This window comes from Tasmannia lanceolata, unplaced genomic scaffold (genome assembly GCF_043159265.1).
Source record: "Tasmannia lanceolata isolate RefF3 unplaced genomic scaffold, GAP_Taslan_0.1 ptg000012l, whole genome shotgun sequence".
Taxonomy (NCBI): Eukaryota; Viridiplantae; Streptophyta; class Magnoliopsida; order Canellales; family Winteraceae; genus Tasmannia; species Tasmannia lanceolata.
The window spans coordinates 30,362,651-30,377,453 of record NW_027518689.1 but is presented as its reverse complement, the minus strand read 5'-3'; positions in this window follow the sequence as shown (position 1 = coordinate 30,377,453).

Sequence of the window (14,803 nt, the reverse complement as noted above, 5' to 3'; positions counted from 1 at the left end):
GTGATTTTATTCACTCCTGCAAGGTATAGGATGCTGTCCAACCCTCGCAGAGTTGTTATTCTGTTCATCCCCCCCCGCAAAGCATAGGATGCTGTCCAACCTTTGCGGGATATCAGGAGTCTGTCCTCCACTTGTGATGATAGGATTTTGTCCTCTTGTGTCGAAAAAAAATCAAAAACATCTGAAAAATCAAAAATCTCAAAAATCTCGAGTCATTAGAGTGTAGTTAGGAAAATCTGTTCGGAACTACGTGTGGCTTGATCCCCATCGCGGGGTACGTAGGCAATTTGGCACTCCCAAGTTCAGTCGCACCTTTCTCTATCTTTCTCATTCCCTCACACTATTTCATCATCTCTTCCATCCTTTTTCCCACTAACCTCGAGAATTTAAATCGATTTGTCTTGTGTCTTTCGGAACCGTTGGATCACGGTTTCCGTCGTAAGAACCCTTAGATCCCAATTTAGGAACACTTACGTCATGTCGTGTCCTAGGTTTTAGGGAGTCTTAGGTTTTAGGGAGTCCTAGAGTTAGGAGTCCAGCCTCATCACGGACGCTTGCTATGTATAGCAACCGTGCCATAGGTCTAGTTACACTAGTCACCCGATCTTTCCCTAGGACAAGCCTAGTAAACTAGGATGTAGGCAAACCTGCATTAGTCTAAGGGACAACTTGCATTCAGATAAGAATCATATAGCATCTTAGATGAAATCCTAAGATAATAAAATCCTCAACTTGAATTAAATAACTTCTTTTAAAACTGTTGAAACAGTCAAATCCGTCTAAGTCGGTGTCCTAGTTGAGTTAGGCATATGTAGCTTAGCTTAGGTGCACCGAACTACGTCGACTCTGATCCCAGTGAGGCTTGGGTACGTAGGCAGCTTGGATGTCTGACGGCATACCACCCGCGAGTCGGCACCACAACAAATTGTGGTGTTTTGTATATTAATTTTCTTGTAAATACTTAATCAAATCAGTTAGGGTTTTCCATGAAATTAGAATTCTAGGAGAACTTTCACTTAGAATGAATCCAGACAAATTAATAAATCAAGATACACATCTAGGATTCACATTGAAATTAGATTCTAGGATGCATGTCACTTAGTTCGCACATTAACATAGAGTTGAATGAGCCATTTAAAATAAATTTAAAAGAGTTAGCTTTTGGAATCGAAGACCGATTATCGGGCAGGAATGGTGCATGTGGTGGATAACTCCCCATACCTTCCATTCTCGTAACCAGGTAGCGAGTCTAGATTTCTGGTTAATTACGGGTCCTAGATCCCACATCTAGGTGGCGACTCTGTCAGTCTCTTTCGTGTGGAATTCGGATTGCCTTAGTGATCCCAAGTCCACAGGAAAGACGAATTCAAATCAATATTAAAATGCACACGCCAATCGCGTGGGTACGAGAGACCAAGAGAGAGAGAGGCGCGGCGGCTCGCGTCCCACGCCCCTCTCGCGGGATCATGTCCCACAGGCGCGAGCCGCCATGCACTCTCTTGGTCTCTCGTATCCACGCGATTGGCGTGTGTTTTTTAATTGTTGATTTGAATCCATCTTTCCTGTGAACTTGGGATCACTAAGGCAATCCGAATTCCACACGAAAGAGACTGACAGAGTCGCCACCTAGATGTGGGATCTAGGACCCATAATTAACCAGAAATCTAGACTCGCTACCTGGTTACGAGAATGGAAGGTATGGGGAGTTATCCGCCACATGCACCATTCCTGCCCGATAATCGGTCTTCGATTCCAAAAGCTAACTCCTTTAAATTTATTTTAAATGGCTCATTCAACTCTATGTTAATGTGCGAACTAAGTGACATGCATCCTATGATCTAATTTCAATGTGAATCCTAGATGTGTATCTTGATTTATTAATTTGTCTGGATTCATTCTAAGTGAAAGTTCTCCTAGAATTCTAATTTCATGGAAAGTCCTAAGTGATTTGATTAAGCATTTACAAGAAAATTAATATACAAAACACCACAATTTGTTGTGGTGCCGACTCGCGGGTGGTATGCCGTCAGACATCCAAGCTGCCTACGTACCCAAGCCTCACTGGGATCAGAGTCGACGTAGTTCGGTGCACCTAAGCTAAGCTACTTATGCCTAACTCAACTAGGACACCGACTTAGACGGATTTGACTGTTTCAACAGTTTTAAAAGTAGTTATTTAATTCAAGTTGAGGATTTTATTATCTTAGGATTTCATCTAAGATGCTGTATGATTCTTACCTAAATGCAAGTTGTTCCTTAGACTAATGCAGGTTTGCCTACATTCTAGTTTACTAGGCTTGTCTTAAGGAAAGATTGGGTGACTAGTGTAATTAGACCTATGGTACGGTTGCTATTCATAGCAAGCGTCCGTGATGAGGCTGGACTCCTAACTCTAGGACTCCCTAAAACTTAGGACACGACACAACACTAGTGTTCCTAAATTGGGCTCTAATGGTTCTTAGATTGGAAACCATAATCCAATGGTTCCGGAAGACTCGAGACAAATCAATTCAAATTCTTGAAGTTAATTAATTTCAGATTTCCTGGATTTTCGATTTATGGACACTTGAGGATTACCAATGGTTCTAGGGTTCACCAATTTCGGCCCAGAATAGCATCCAAGGAAGGGAATCGTGCGTTCTTTCCTTGCGCAATTTAATACTTAGGTTATAACATCTTATTGCCTGGCATATCTCAGGATTTCCGTGGACAGTAACCTCGGAGCCAACAACATGCTATAGCTTAAGTATTCAAATTGTCAAAGATCGGTTGCAATTGGGATACGATTATGGATGCACTGACCATTTTTCCAGGAAATTCTAATGATCCTAAGATTTCTGTTTCAATGGATTAAGGAGTTAATGTGTGACAGAGATTTAAGGTTCTTTAGAAATATTCAGATGATTTTCAATTAATTTCGGATTTTCAATGAATTTTATCAATTTTAAACATATGAGTGATTTTACAAGTGAAATTGTAGCAAACGAATTCGAAATGAGTTGAAATTTCTACAGCAGCAAGATATGATGAAATGTAACTTACGGAAAGAGTTTTACAGATTTTTACATTAAGCTCATATTTAATTTCGATTTAACAATTGATTGACCAGATTGCACAAATAACACAGAAACCACTAGAAATATGAATCTAAATTCAATGCAATTTCTACATTAATAAGATATAAGTAAAAATAACATACTGAGAAATTTTCATGAATTTTGGAAACCATTTACTATCAGTTTCAGATTTTTTAATTTTCAGACCAGATTATGAATTAACCCTACATCCCATATGAAAACAGATCCAAATCACTTGAAACTTTTACAGTAACTAGAAATGTGAGATTGAAGACTACTGTAAAAATTTTAAGAATTTTAGTTGTTATCTGATGTCAGTAACAATTCCTCCAAAAGCTGGTAAATTTCAAAGAAAGTATAAAATAATATACCAAACAAATTCTCAAAATTCTCAAAATTTTATGGTAGAATGTACTGGTATCATATTAGTTTCCCACGAAATTTCATTAATTTTGGAATTCATTTAGTATATATTTTATTTTCGAAACACTCATGGAGATCATGATTTTGAGCATACATATTTAATTTTCAACTAAATCCAATTAAATACTAAAAATCATGCAAATATACCAAATAATTCTAGAAAAATCTAAAAATTAAGTACCTACCTGTGATCGAAATCCTCGCCGAATCCGAGAGCCGAAAAATTCGAAAATCGCACCGCCGCTTGATCCGCTTCCGCTTTCTTTCTCTTTTTCTTTGTTTTATTTTCTTTTATATTTTTTTTTATATGGAACAAGGGAGAGAGATGGGGAGAAACAAATAAGGAGAGAAAGTAGATAATGATAGTGTGAGAGTGAGAGAGTGAGAGATATTGAGGGAGAGAAAGAGAAAACTATCCAAAAACAATGTGTTGTTTCTTTTTTTTCTCCTCCTCTCATCACCTCTCTTTATATAGTGAAAAACTTAGTGGAGAGGTGGAAATAAACAATGAGAATGATGGGTGTGGTGGAGAATAATGGAAATAAACAATGAGAATGGTGGGTGTGGTGGAGAATAATGGAATATATAATGGTAATGGTGGGAATTGTGGTGGGGAATAATGGAATATATAATGTGAATGGTGGGTGTGGTGGAGAATAATGGAAATAAACAATGGTAATTGTGGGAATGGTGGTGGGAATAATGGAATATATAATGGTAATGGTGAGAATGGTGGTGGGAATAATGGAATATATAATGGTAATGGTGGGAATGGTGGTGGGGATAATGGAATATATAATGGTAATGGAGATAATGGTGTTATTTTAAAGGGAAAAATGAAGTTAGTGGAAATGGTAGAGAAAGTTAAGTCATGCTAATGGTGAGTCCCACATCAGCGGGTTCCGCACAAGCGGGTCCCACATCAGCGGGCCCTACACAAGCGGGTCCCACATCAGCGGGTCCCACACAAATGGGTCCCACATCAGCGGGTCCCACACAAACGGGTCCCACACTAGCAGGTCCCACACTAGCAGGTCCCACACCAGCGGGTCCCACACAAACGGGTCCCACACTAGCAGGTCCCACACTAGCAGGTCCCACACCAGCGGGTCCCACACAAACGGGTACAAATTCTCCCTAGTTTAGATTTTTCTGAATAATCCTTCTCAACATTTAGCGGGAAAATGCGAAACACGACGGAAATGACCAAAAATATTTAGAAATGTAACAAACGGATGCGGGAAAGAAAGACATTGGAAAACCGACGGAAAACAAACCCTAATTTCTTTATCGATTAAGGTAGAGCAAAATGGGGTGTCTACAGATGCCCCTCTTTGGTAGAGATGACGTAGTCATCGAATACCAAAGTCAAAATGACAGAGCCATTTTGCGTAGCTTTAATCGACAAAAGACTCTACACAAAACGGAGCCTAGACGCAAACATTTACTACCTAATGCAAGACCCTAAATGAAATCCTAAAATTAGAACATAATAAGAAATCCTGATGCGGTGCCGTTCACAAACGGGCAACGAGAGAATGAGATACCAGTTTCGAATGGATTCCGAAGAGAAAGAACAAAGATCGTTCTCAAGCGGTTTTTAAAAGAAAATGAGACATCTTTCACAAGCGGGCTCAAGGAGGATAAGAGACCATTCACAAATGGACTCAGAAAATGAGGTACTGTTCACAAACGGGCTCAAGGAGAAGACGAGACCATTCACAAATGGACTCGAGAAACGAGGCACCGTTCACAAACGGGCTTAAGGAGAAGACGAGACCATTCACAAATGGACTCGAGAAACGAGGCACCGTTCACAAACGGGCTCAAGGAGAACATGAGACCATTCATAAATGGACTCGAGAAATGAGGCACCGTTCACAAACGGGCTCAAAGAAACAAGATAGCTTCAACAACGAAGAATTTAGAGATTTTTCATAAACTTGAATTTGACGTAGGATTGGATTTGATGAATTTTTGATTTTTCAGAAATAAGGCACCGTCCACAAACGGGCTCAAGGAGGACATGAGATCATTCACAAATGGACTCAGAAAAATGAGACACCGTTCACAAACGGGTTCAAGGAGAAGACGGGACCATTTAGAAATGGACTCGAGAAAAGAGGCACCGTTCACAAACAGGCTCAAAGAAACAAGATAGCTTTGATTGATGAATTCAACAACGAAGAATTTAGAGTTTTTTCATGAACTTGAATTTGACATAGGATTGGATTTGATGAATTTTTGATTTTTTGAACTTAATGAAATCGGGGATGTGTAGACACCCCATTTTGACCATACCCTGAGCCATCCAATTTTGTGCAAAACCCCCATCAAATCTTTGAGCCAAGGTCCCAAATTCCACCCTTAGCTAGGTTAGGGTCCCGGCAAGGTCCCTGCAAAATCTCGTCAAAATCGGAGTGCGTTTGCTTAGCGAACGAGCCGCGAGAAGACTGTTGTGTAAATCAGAAAAGGGGGCGAATTTACCCGAGAGGGGGGCGAATTTATTTTGGAAAATACAGCTTTGGGCCGAAAAAGACGCGCAATTTCGCGCGCCTATCAAAGGTCCGCGCGCTTCATCAAGTGGGTGTGCCAATATTGTTTCCCTTTTTTGCCTATATATATAAAAAAACAGGCTAATTTTCAGAAAAAAAAAGAAAAAAAAAATTCGCGTAGAGAAAGAGGAGAGATCCCCAAATTCGCCAAAACCCCTTTCTTCTCCGATCTCCTCCGGCTCACGCTCCGGTCAGCTCCGATCAAGCTCCAGCAGACTTTTTTTTTTTTTTTTTTTTTTACCTTCTTTTCTTTTCATTCTTCATCTACTATTCTCAGATACGAATCTGTTGCAGATCTTCCCTTTTGTTTAAAATTTCAAAAAGCTGAAACCCTACTTCGAGCTCTCATTTTTTTCTTAGATCTAGGTTTTCTAAACTATAGATCTGGTTGTGAAAGCTTTAGATCTGCAGAAGGAAAAAGAGAGGGAGAATATACAGATAATTTTCAAGTTGAAACCCTAATTTTACTTTCCCTTCTTTTCCGGCTAGAATCCGACAATACTCCGGTCGGCTTCTGGTGAGATTTTTCCAGCTAAAGAGAGAGATCTCGTATCTTAGATCTTAGATCTAAAAAAAAAAAAGGGGTCAAAGGGCTCAGATCCGAGCGGAAGTGAAAGAAATTCAGATTATCTGAGATTAGAAAGAGAGGAAAAGTAAGAGGATCTATCCTAAAGGTGTTTCTTCTTTTACGGACAGAAATTTGGAGATCGAAAAAAAAAAGAGTAATTTTTCAAGCAATCGTTAAATTGAGGTAAGTCTTTGTTTAATTGTTCTTTTGATTAACTAAACTCTTTATTTTTGTCCTAATTAAAGAGCAGATCTGGAAATTCCAGAGTATTTCAGTTCAATTTCATCTTTGATTCATTTTTTTTTACCAATTGCTTGAATGATTGAGTTTGAATCTAAAATATGTATGCTGTGTTTGTTTTAAGCTCTGTGTTGGCTTGAATACGGGTATTTAGAACATAAGAGTATAATTTTCTTTTGTTTTAGAATATAAAATTTCTATTTTTATCTGGAATGTTTGAGGTTAAACCTGGAACCTGCATGTAGTATTTACTTTGAGCTCTGTTTTAACTTCAATGTTCATATTAGAGTCTTTTAGTATTATTTTTGTCCTTAAATTGATGTCTATTAAAGAAAAGCCTCCCTTTTGCGTTAAAACTTGTTTGTAAACTGTTGATTTTTTTTAGGAATGAGGTCTGAATTAATTAATTTGGATATTTGGAAAATTGTACTATGAAAGGCTATGAGATCCATCAGTGTTTTGTATCCTATATATATATATTTTTTTTTTTCTAATAAAGTGAATTTGTGCCAATTATTTGGGACTCATATATTTGGAGTTATAATTAGCTGTTCGATTAGAGCAATAGCTTTGATTAAATTCCGATTAAATAAAGTATGATAGTGTGTTTGATAGTGCTATTGCTGTAATAATTGAGATACAAAAAACCTGCCTGTTATACGTAGTTGCTTATATTCATGTCGTAGCAAAAAGAGGGCTGATATTTGTATCGCTATGTTTTGATTTCTAATGAGGATCTGAGAGTCTTATGAAATCATTTTTTAGCTTCAGGTGCATACAAAAGCAGCTATTGAACTTTAATTGATTTTTTTTTAAAAAAAAAGGGGGTCATTCTTTTCATAAAAGAATGAATAATTCTGAATGTTGCCATTTTTTGTACCTAATGAGAATGTTTAAAAGATAATTTTTTGTTATCAAAGGTATTGAAGATATTCATGACTGTTTGCTTTGATATTTGTTGATTCCTCTAATTTTGTGATCAATGGGTAGATCTTAAAGGTGAAAGTAACTAGTTAAACAGTTTCTTGTAGTAAATCTTACTAGATTCATGTCATAATATGATGTATAGGGTAAGCATCCTAATGAAATTTGGAGATATTTACAATCTAATTGAAACTTCTCATTTTTTTTTTTAGATGCTTGGGAATACTTAAATTATTAAGTATTTGTAGTTAGTAAACTCAATAGTATATACTAATGTAACATGATCATCTAATTGATTTAAATTTCAGGGTTTTGTAAAATACATGCTTGTATTCATTATATGTTTTGATACTGATATCACCATCTTTTAAATAAACATACTAGTTATTTATATGTACACCATCAGGTTGTTGAGCTTTTAGGTGTTCATTTCATCTTAAGTTTTGAGTTAGGGTTCGAAGACGGTAATAAATGGATTGTTCAGGTGAGATTATCTTAAAGCCTATTATACTCATTCCTTTTTATTTAAATAAATTGTTAATAAGAAGAAGGAGATCAGATGACTACTCTGTTCGATATTATCGACATGAGTACTGTCTGATCTCAAGGCGGGATTAGAAATATTATCATGTGTATGTGATATCAGATGATTACTTTGGCATCATCTGATTTCATTGGAGTCCCCGTATTGGGGTTTGTGGATGGTTTTGAAGTGTTTGATGTTGTTTTTACTTTATTAGGCTATCCAGCGGCTGGTCTGGACTAATTAATGTTATTTATCATTTTATGATTGCTATTAGATTGTACATTTTTCTTTGCTTGGCAATTAATTTATTTTTAGAATAAAATTTGCGATTATCTGATAACCCTTTCTTCTCTTTTTGATAGACTAACTCAGTCTTATAGATTTTGTTAAAATTCTTTGATATTAGAATTCCCTTTCGTTGAACCAGGGCGATGAAGGCGATAGCCCAAGCCCATTATTAGGGGACTCGCTCAGTCCAAGTTGCATACCTCTCCTTTGTATATAGGAGACTTGCCTAGTCTCATTCTCTTACTAAACCTCCTCTTTGTGTATCATTTGGTTTTGGGAGAACACCCTACTCGGCTTGGCTTCATACCCCTATCCTATATGGGTATCTGGTTGCACATTTGTTGCACCCTAGGGCTAGGTAGCTGTCCGGCCCGGCTGGGTGTTTTACCTTTGCCAAATATGCACAAGGTCTCTTTTTCCTTGTTAGTATTTTCTCTATCCTACCTCTGTGTCTAAGAGACTTACCTAGTCTCATTTTCTTGCTAAACCTCCTCTTTGTGTATCATTTGATTTTGGGAGAACACCCTACTCGGCTTGGCTTCATACCCCTATCCTATATGGGTATCTGGTTGCACATTTGTTGCACCCTAGGGCTAGGTAGCTGTCCGGCCCGGCTGGGTGTTTTACCTTTGCCAAATATGCACAAGGTCTCTTTTTCCTTGTTAGTATTTTCTCTATCCTACCTCTGTGTCTAAGAGACTTACCTAGTCTCATTTTCTTGCTAAACCTTCTCTTTGTGTATCATTTGGTTTTGGGAGAACACCCTACTCGGCTTGGCTTCATACCCCTATCCTATATGGGTATCTGGTTGCACATTTGTTGCACCCTAGGGCTAGGTAGCTGTCCGGCCCGGCTGGATGTTTTACCTTTGCTAAATATGCACAAGGTCTTTCCTTATTACTTGTGAGCTTTATCTTAGCTTGATAGTCTCACTAGCACCCTTCTTTATCTCATTTTCTTTTAGGAGACAGGCTTTGTCTCATTAGCACCTCCTTCTTAGAATCCTTTTTTTTCAGAGTCAGTCCTTAGCCTAGGAGTCTGTCCTTAGCTAGAGAGTCTGTTTTTCTTTCAGGAGTCAGTCCTATCATCATTAGGGGTTAGGATTTTATCCAACCTCTCATCAAATCTTGTGTTTTTTCTATCCGCTCTTGCAAGGTATAGGATGCTGTCCAACCCTTGTAGAGCTGTGTTTCTGTTCTTTTCCCCCGCAAAGCATAGGATGCTGTCCAACCTTTGCGGGATATCGGGAGTCTGTCCTCCCCTTATGATGATAGGATTTATTCCCCTCGAGTCAAAAACACTTAAAAACAACAAAAACACCTAAAAAACCAAAAATCTTGAGTCATTAGGAGTAGTTAGGAAATCTATTTCGAACTACGTTGGCTTGATCCTCTTCCACGAGGTACGTAGTGCAGCTTGAGATTCTTATCTCAGGTCCAGCCAAACCTTTGTAAATAAATCATTTACCCATTTTAAGAAAAAATACCAAAAATCTTCAAAACTTTGTTTTCAACAAGATCTTCCTCTAGAGTTAAGAGTTTGTCCCGGATGAAGAGTTTTAGAGTTTTGAGTTTGTCTTTGATGTGTTGTGTGGTTTGTTTGTGTTTGTGTTAGAGTTAGGAGTTTGTCCTAGAGTTATAGGAGCGCCTCCGTCTAGTCAGTTGGCGATTCGTATCGCCGACTGATGATTAAGTCTTGGATACGTTAGTGATCCCATTGTTTCCCTTAGGGCGTACAGCCTAGCTACACATAGATTATAGGAACCACCTGCATTAGCTTAGGGCTAACCTGCATTTAGTTAAGGCATATAGGGTGTCCTAAAATCTACAATCCATTGGAATTTAAACAATCACATAAGAAGCTTTAAGAACTAGTCTGGTCTTTTAGATCGAGTCTAGGATAGAAGTCTAGATGTCTTAGGCATCATAGCTTAGAATAGGTGCGAAGAACTACGTTGCCTTGATTCTCGTGGAGGCGGGGATACGTAGGCTTCTTTGGATGAACATCAGATCATCTAAAGACTCGGGCCTAGGTATAGATTAGAGTCTTAGGGTTGTATAGTATCGAGTCATTTTTCTATGTTTTGCAGTGTTTTCTTACTTTATTGCGCAGACCTTATACTTTTTGGTGTGTCGTGCATGTGTTTGTTCATCAGAACTTAGACACCCATTAGGCATGTCACTTATAACCTAGCTATGCTTAGGTGACACAGGTTTCTTTTATTTTATCTTGTGTGCCTTTGATTTCATCTCCGAGACATGCATGATTAGATAGACGTCTTCTCGGAGATATTCATTCCCATTCCATATGATTTTCGCCCAAAGCTCTTCAAAATTATTAAGTAAATGGCATAAGAGACCAGGTGTTTGCACTTGGGCGGATGAGGTGCTCTTTAGACCTTCCGAATTCGTAACCAGGCACGAACCTTATTTTATATCTCTGGTTATCCGTTGCAACAGAGCATAGTATGGGATCCAGGGCTCATTTGCCTTTTTCCTTGGATGGCGACTCTTTCTTTGTTTAAGGTACACCTCGAATCTGGGCTAGTCCCCGAATCGAGAGGTATCTCACCTTGGTATCGCCACTCATGCTGTGAGGGGCACTTCTTTCGAGAGTTCCTTGGTAGAGCTCTCCATTCACGTGGATGATCCATATGAGACTGACTCGCGTGGGGGCACACGTCCTCCACCGCTCTCTCTCTCGGATCGGGGTCCACAGGCTGGCGACTCTGCTGGGGAAATTCTCTTTCGAGATATTGCCTAACTCTGTTAAAATGCCATTTGTTACTAATTTTGAAGAATTTTGAGCTAAAATCATTATAAATTGGAATTCAATCGATTAGAATCCAGGGGCACCAAATAGGTGTTTAAAACAAGGGATTCACACACTGCACAGAGACATACATCATTTTGTTCTTTATTTTCTTTTATTGATTTTATTATAATTGGCTCCACGGGATAGAAACAATGCGTGCCACATGGGATGTCATTACCCTGTTGGTGCTGTTGTATCTATTTCCAAGCTATGCGCTCGTGCTGCACCCGTAAACACTCGGTGCACTTGTGTTTACAGCAGCCGATGAGCAATGAAGCATACTATGTATAGCACTCGGTGCACTTGTGTTATACATACTAAGTATGGATCATATGCATAGTACCTAATTGAGTCCGGAGCTCTACTTTCCTTTCACATATATTATGTACATGAGTATATTTGCTAACCTAGTAAAAACCCAATTAGGACTTGCTTGTACTAATATATGTATTTTATTCATATAGGAGCGAACATGTGTTGCTTACACATGTTGGAGCCTAGATTTAGGAGCCTTGTCCTGTGTATAGATTATTGTAACTCACCTTATGTGGTTACAATGCGGTCCTAGTACACTCACATGTCTGTCTTGAGTCAAGTATCTTGACTCTGTTTGGATATATTTAGGGCTGGTGCCCCTGGTTAGGATATATATGTGTATATATATATATGTATATTTTGATTGTTAGATTAGGGTTCTCCTCTCTCCCTTTAGTTAGGGATCCTTATTCATTTCAGTAGGTTATCTCCACTTATTATCCAGTCTCAGATCTAGTCTTTGACTCTTATTTGTCCATTATCATCGTCATGATCTGTTATTCGATCTTTCGGCTATTGGATTAGACCCTGTGTCACATAGACTCAACTTTGGTCAAATTTTATCCAATTACCTTCTTCTCGTAACACTGTCATTTCGAGATGATTAGTATTCTTGTTCAGAGTGCTACATTACTGTTTCTTTTTACCCATATACCCTTTGTAGCACCGTTATGCTGTCAAATTTTACCTAGAACCTTTTGTGATAGAGTTAGATAACCATGAGCCTATCTTATCATTGCCTCATGAGTTTACTTTACCCTGACCTCCCTGTATAGCCGTTATGCTGCCGGATTTTATCCAAATCATTTTGAGCATGACTGCTAGTCTTTAGAGTCAGTTTGCATTGTTTCGATTCCCATTTTCATGTATCAGTTAGCTTAAAATTTCACTCTTAATGGGAATCTTTGATTTGATCAATTGCGTTCACGTTCTTTCGTCAGTGACCCATACATGTCATTGTTGCTCATAATCTATTTTATTATCCTTTTTTGGAGGATAACCATTCTTGTGTTGTATCATAGATTCAATTTGTGCATATATTTGTTGTCTACCTGTTTCGTTTTGAGATCTGGCCGATGGCTTCCTTGTTATCCTCATGACCATGATCTATCATCTTGATCTCCTTGATCGTAAAGTTAATATTCATCGCCAGATTTAGATCCAGCCTATGACCTACTTCTGTCATTCCATGACTGTGTTCTATCTTCTGATCTGTTGATCATTTTGATCATAGATGAAAAATCCATTGTCACCAATCGTATCCTTCCTATATAAATGATTGTCAAATTATTCTTATCATTTGCAAGGTCCTTCTTATTCCTTCGTAATCTCTATCTTATCTGAATGTCAGGTTCAATCATGTCGAATAATATGTTGAAGATTTGGATAAGTGAAGTCATCAGAACCCTTCCGCGTGAGCATGAGCGAAGCATGATCGATCGGTTCATAAGCACGTTCAATTACTTGAGCGTATCTGGTATAAATTGGAAATTTCTTCAGGCAGTTGCAAAGCTTTGGGATCCCATTCTTCATGTGTTTCGATTCGGTTCTTTTGAACTTTGCCCAATCTTTGAAGATTGGTGCGCCTTGCTAGAGATCACATCTGAAGGGCTTTGGATTCAACCTGCAAACATAAACTCTTCTAATTCCCTTTTTTGCGGGTTATTCCAAAATGACATCGTTGATGCCTTACCTTGCTTCAAAGGCACACATGTAGAGGTCCATATCCTTATTGAAATTTTTTCTAAAAACACTGACCCTACTAACTCCCGTTTCCAAAGCTGTCGGCGTAGTGCCTTAATCTTTGGAGTTTTTGCTCGCCATATCATTCGTGGCGACCCCCGTGTTGCCCCATTGGCTTTGCTGGGCATAGTAGACCAGATTAACAAAGGAAGAAATCCTATTCCTACTATGTTGGCAGAAACTATCTTAGGACTAGATCGTATTGATCCTTCAAAAGTCCAAAATAGTTTCTATGGGTGTGCTAAACTGCTTTATTTGTGGCTTTGTGAAAAGCTTACTATTCTTAAGCCACAAAATTCCATTAAGTATACCCTTAAGGATCATTCGTCATGGCAATCAATGGCCAACCAACCCCAATCCATTGACGAATGGCACCATTGGTTGCAGCATGTAGACCATGACAAACTTCACATGGTAAGTCATTCATGCCTTCAGGTCATTACTAGTACTTACCCATATTCCTTTGTATATCTTATGGGTTTGGAAAAATCAACCTTCTACGCACCCATGCGTTTGCTTTACCAGATTACGGGAAAGTCATATCCTCCCAGAATCGTAACTCCTCCTCTTTGCGAGAAACTTACTCCTGATCTCATCCAGTCTATTGTAACTGCCTGGAGAAACAAAGTCATCAGTCAGAGATTTGCTCTATCGTCTAAAATCGGGCGGAATGATTTTTCAGAAGAACCCGAGGGAAAGAGAGCCCGTATCGAAAGACCTTGAAGATCTTATCATATTTTTGTCGTATTGATTTTTTTCAATTACCATTTGTTTATCTAATTGAAGTCAAAGACTGATGTTTTCATCAATTGTAATCCCAAATTTCTATCAATGAAAGTGTGTTTTCTGTTTCTCTTGTCATTATTTGATGAGAATAGTTTATCTCAATTATTAAATTTTTTTAATCTAGTGTTTATATTTCCATATCAGGATTCTTGATTGAGCAGCCATTGCTCCTAAGAAAATCCTCGTTTCAAAATCAACCTGGTCCCGTCAGTCCGCTGATTCCAGGCTGAGTCGTTTTTCTTCCTCACCAATTTCTTTTACCTCCCCTGCATTACCTTTCTCCAATCTCCAGGAAATCCCTTCGCCCGTCCAATTTCCTATTGCACAGATGGCTGACTCTGGAAACGTTATAGCTGAGATGAGTGAGATGATGAAGGCTATGCTTCAACAGATGAATAATATGAATGAAGAGATAGCCCGTCTGAAAAATGACAGAGAGTCTACTTCCAGAGAGCATGTAGCTCAGCACCCATCAGTTATACCTCCTCCCCCTCCTGCAATGGCCGGGCCTGCGGTCTTGAACGTCGAAGACGATCTTGATAAT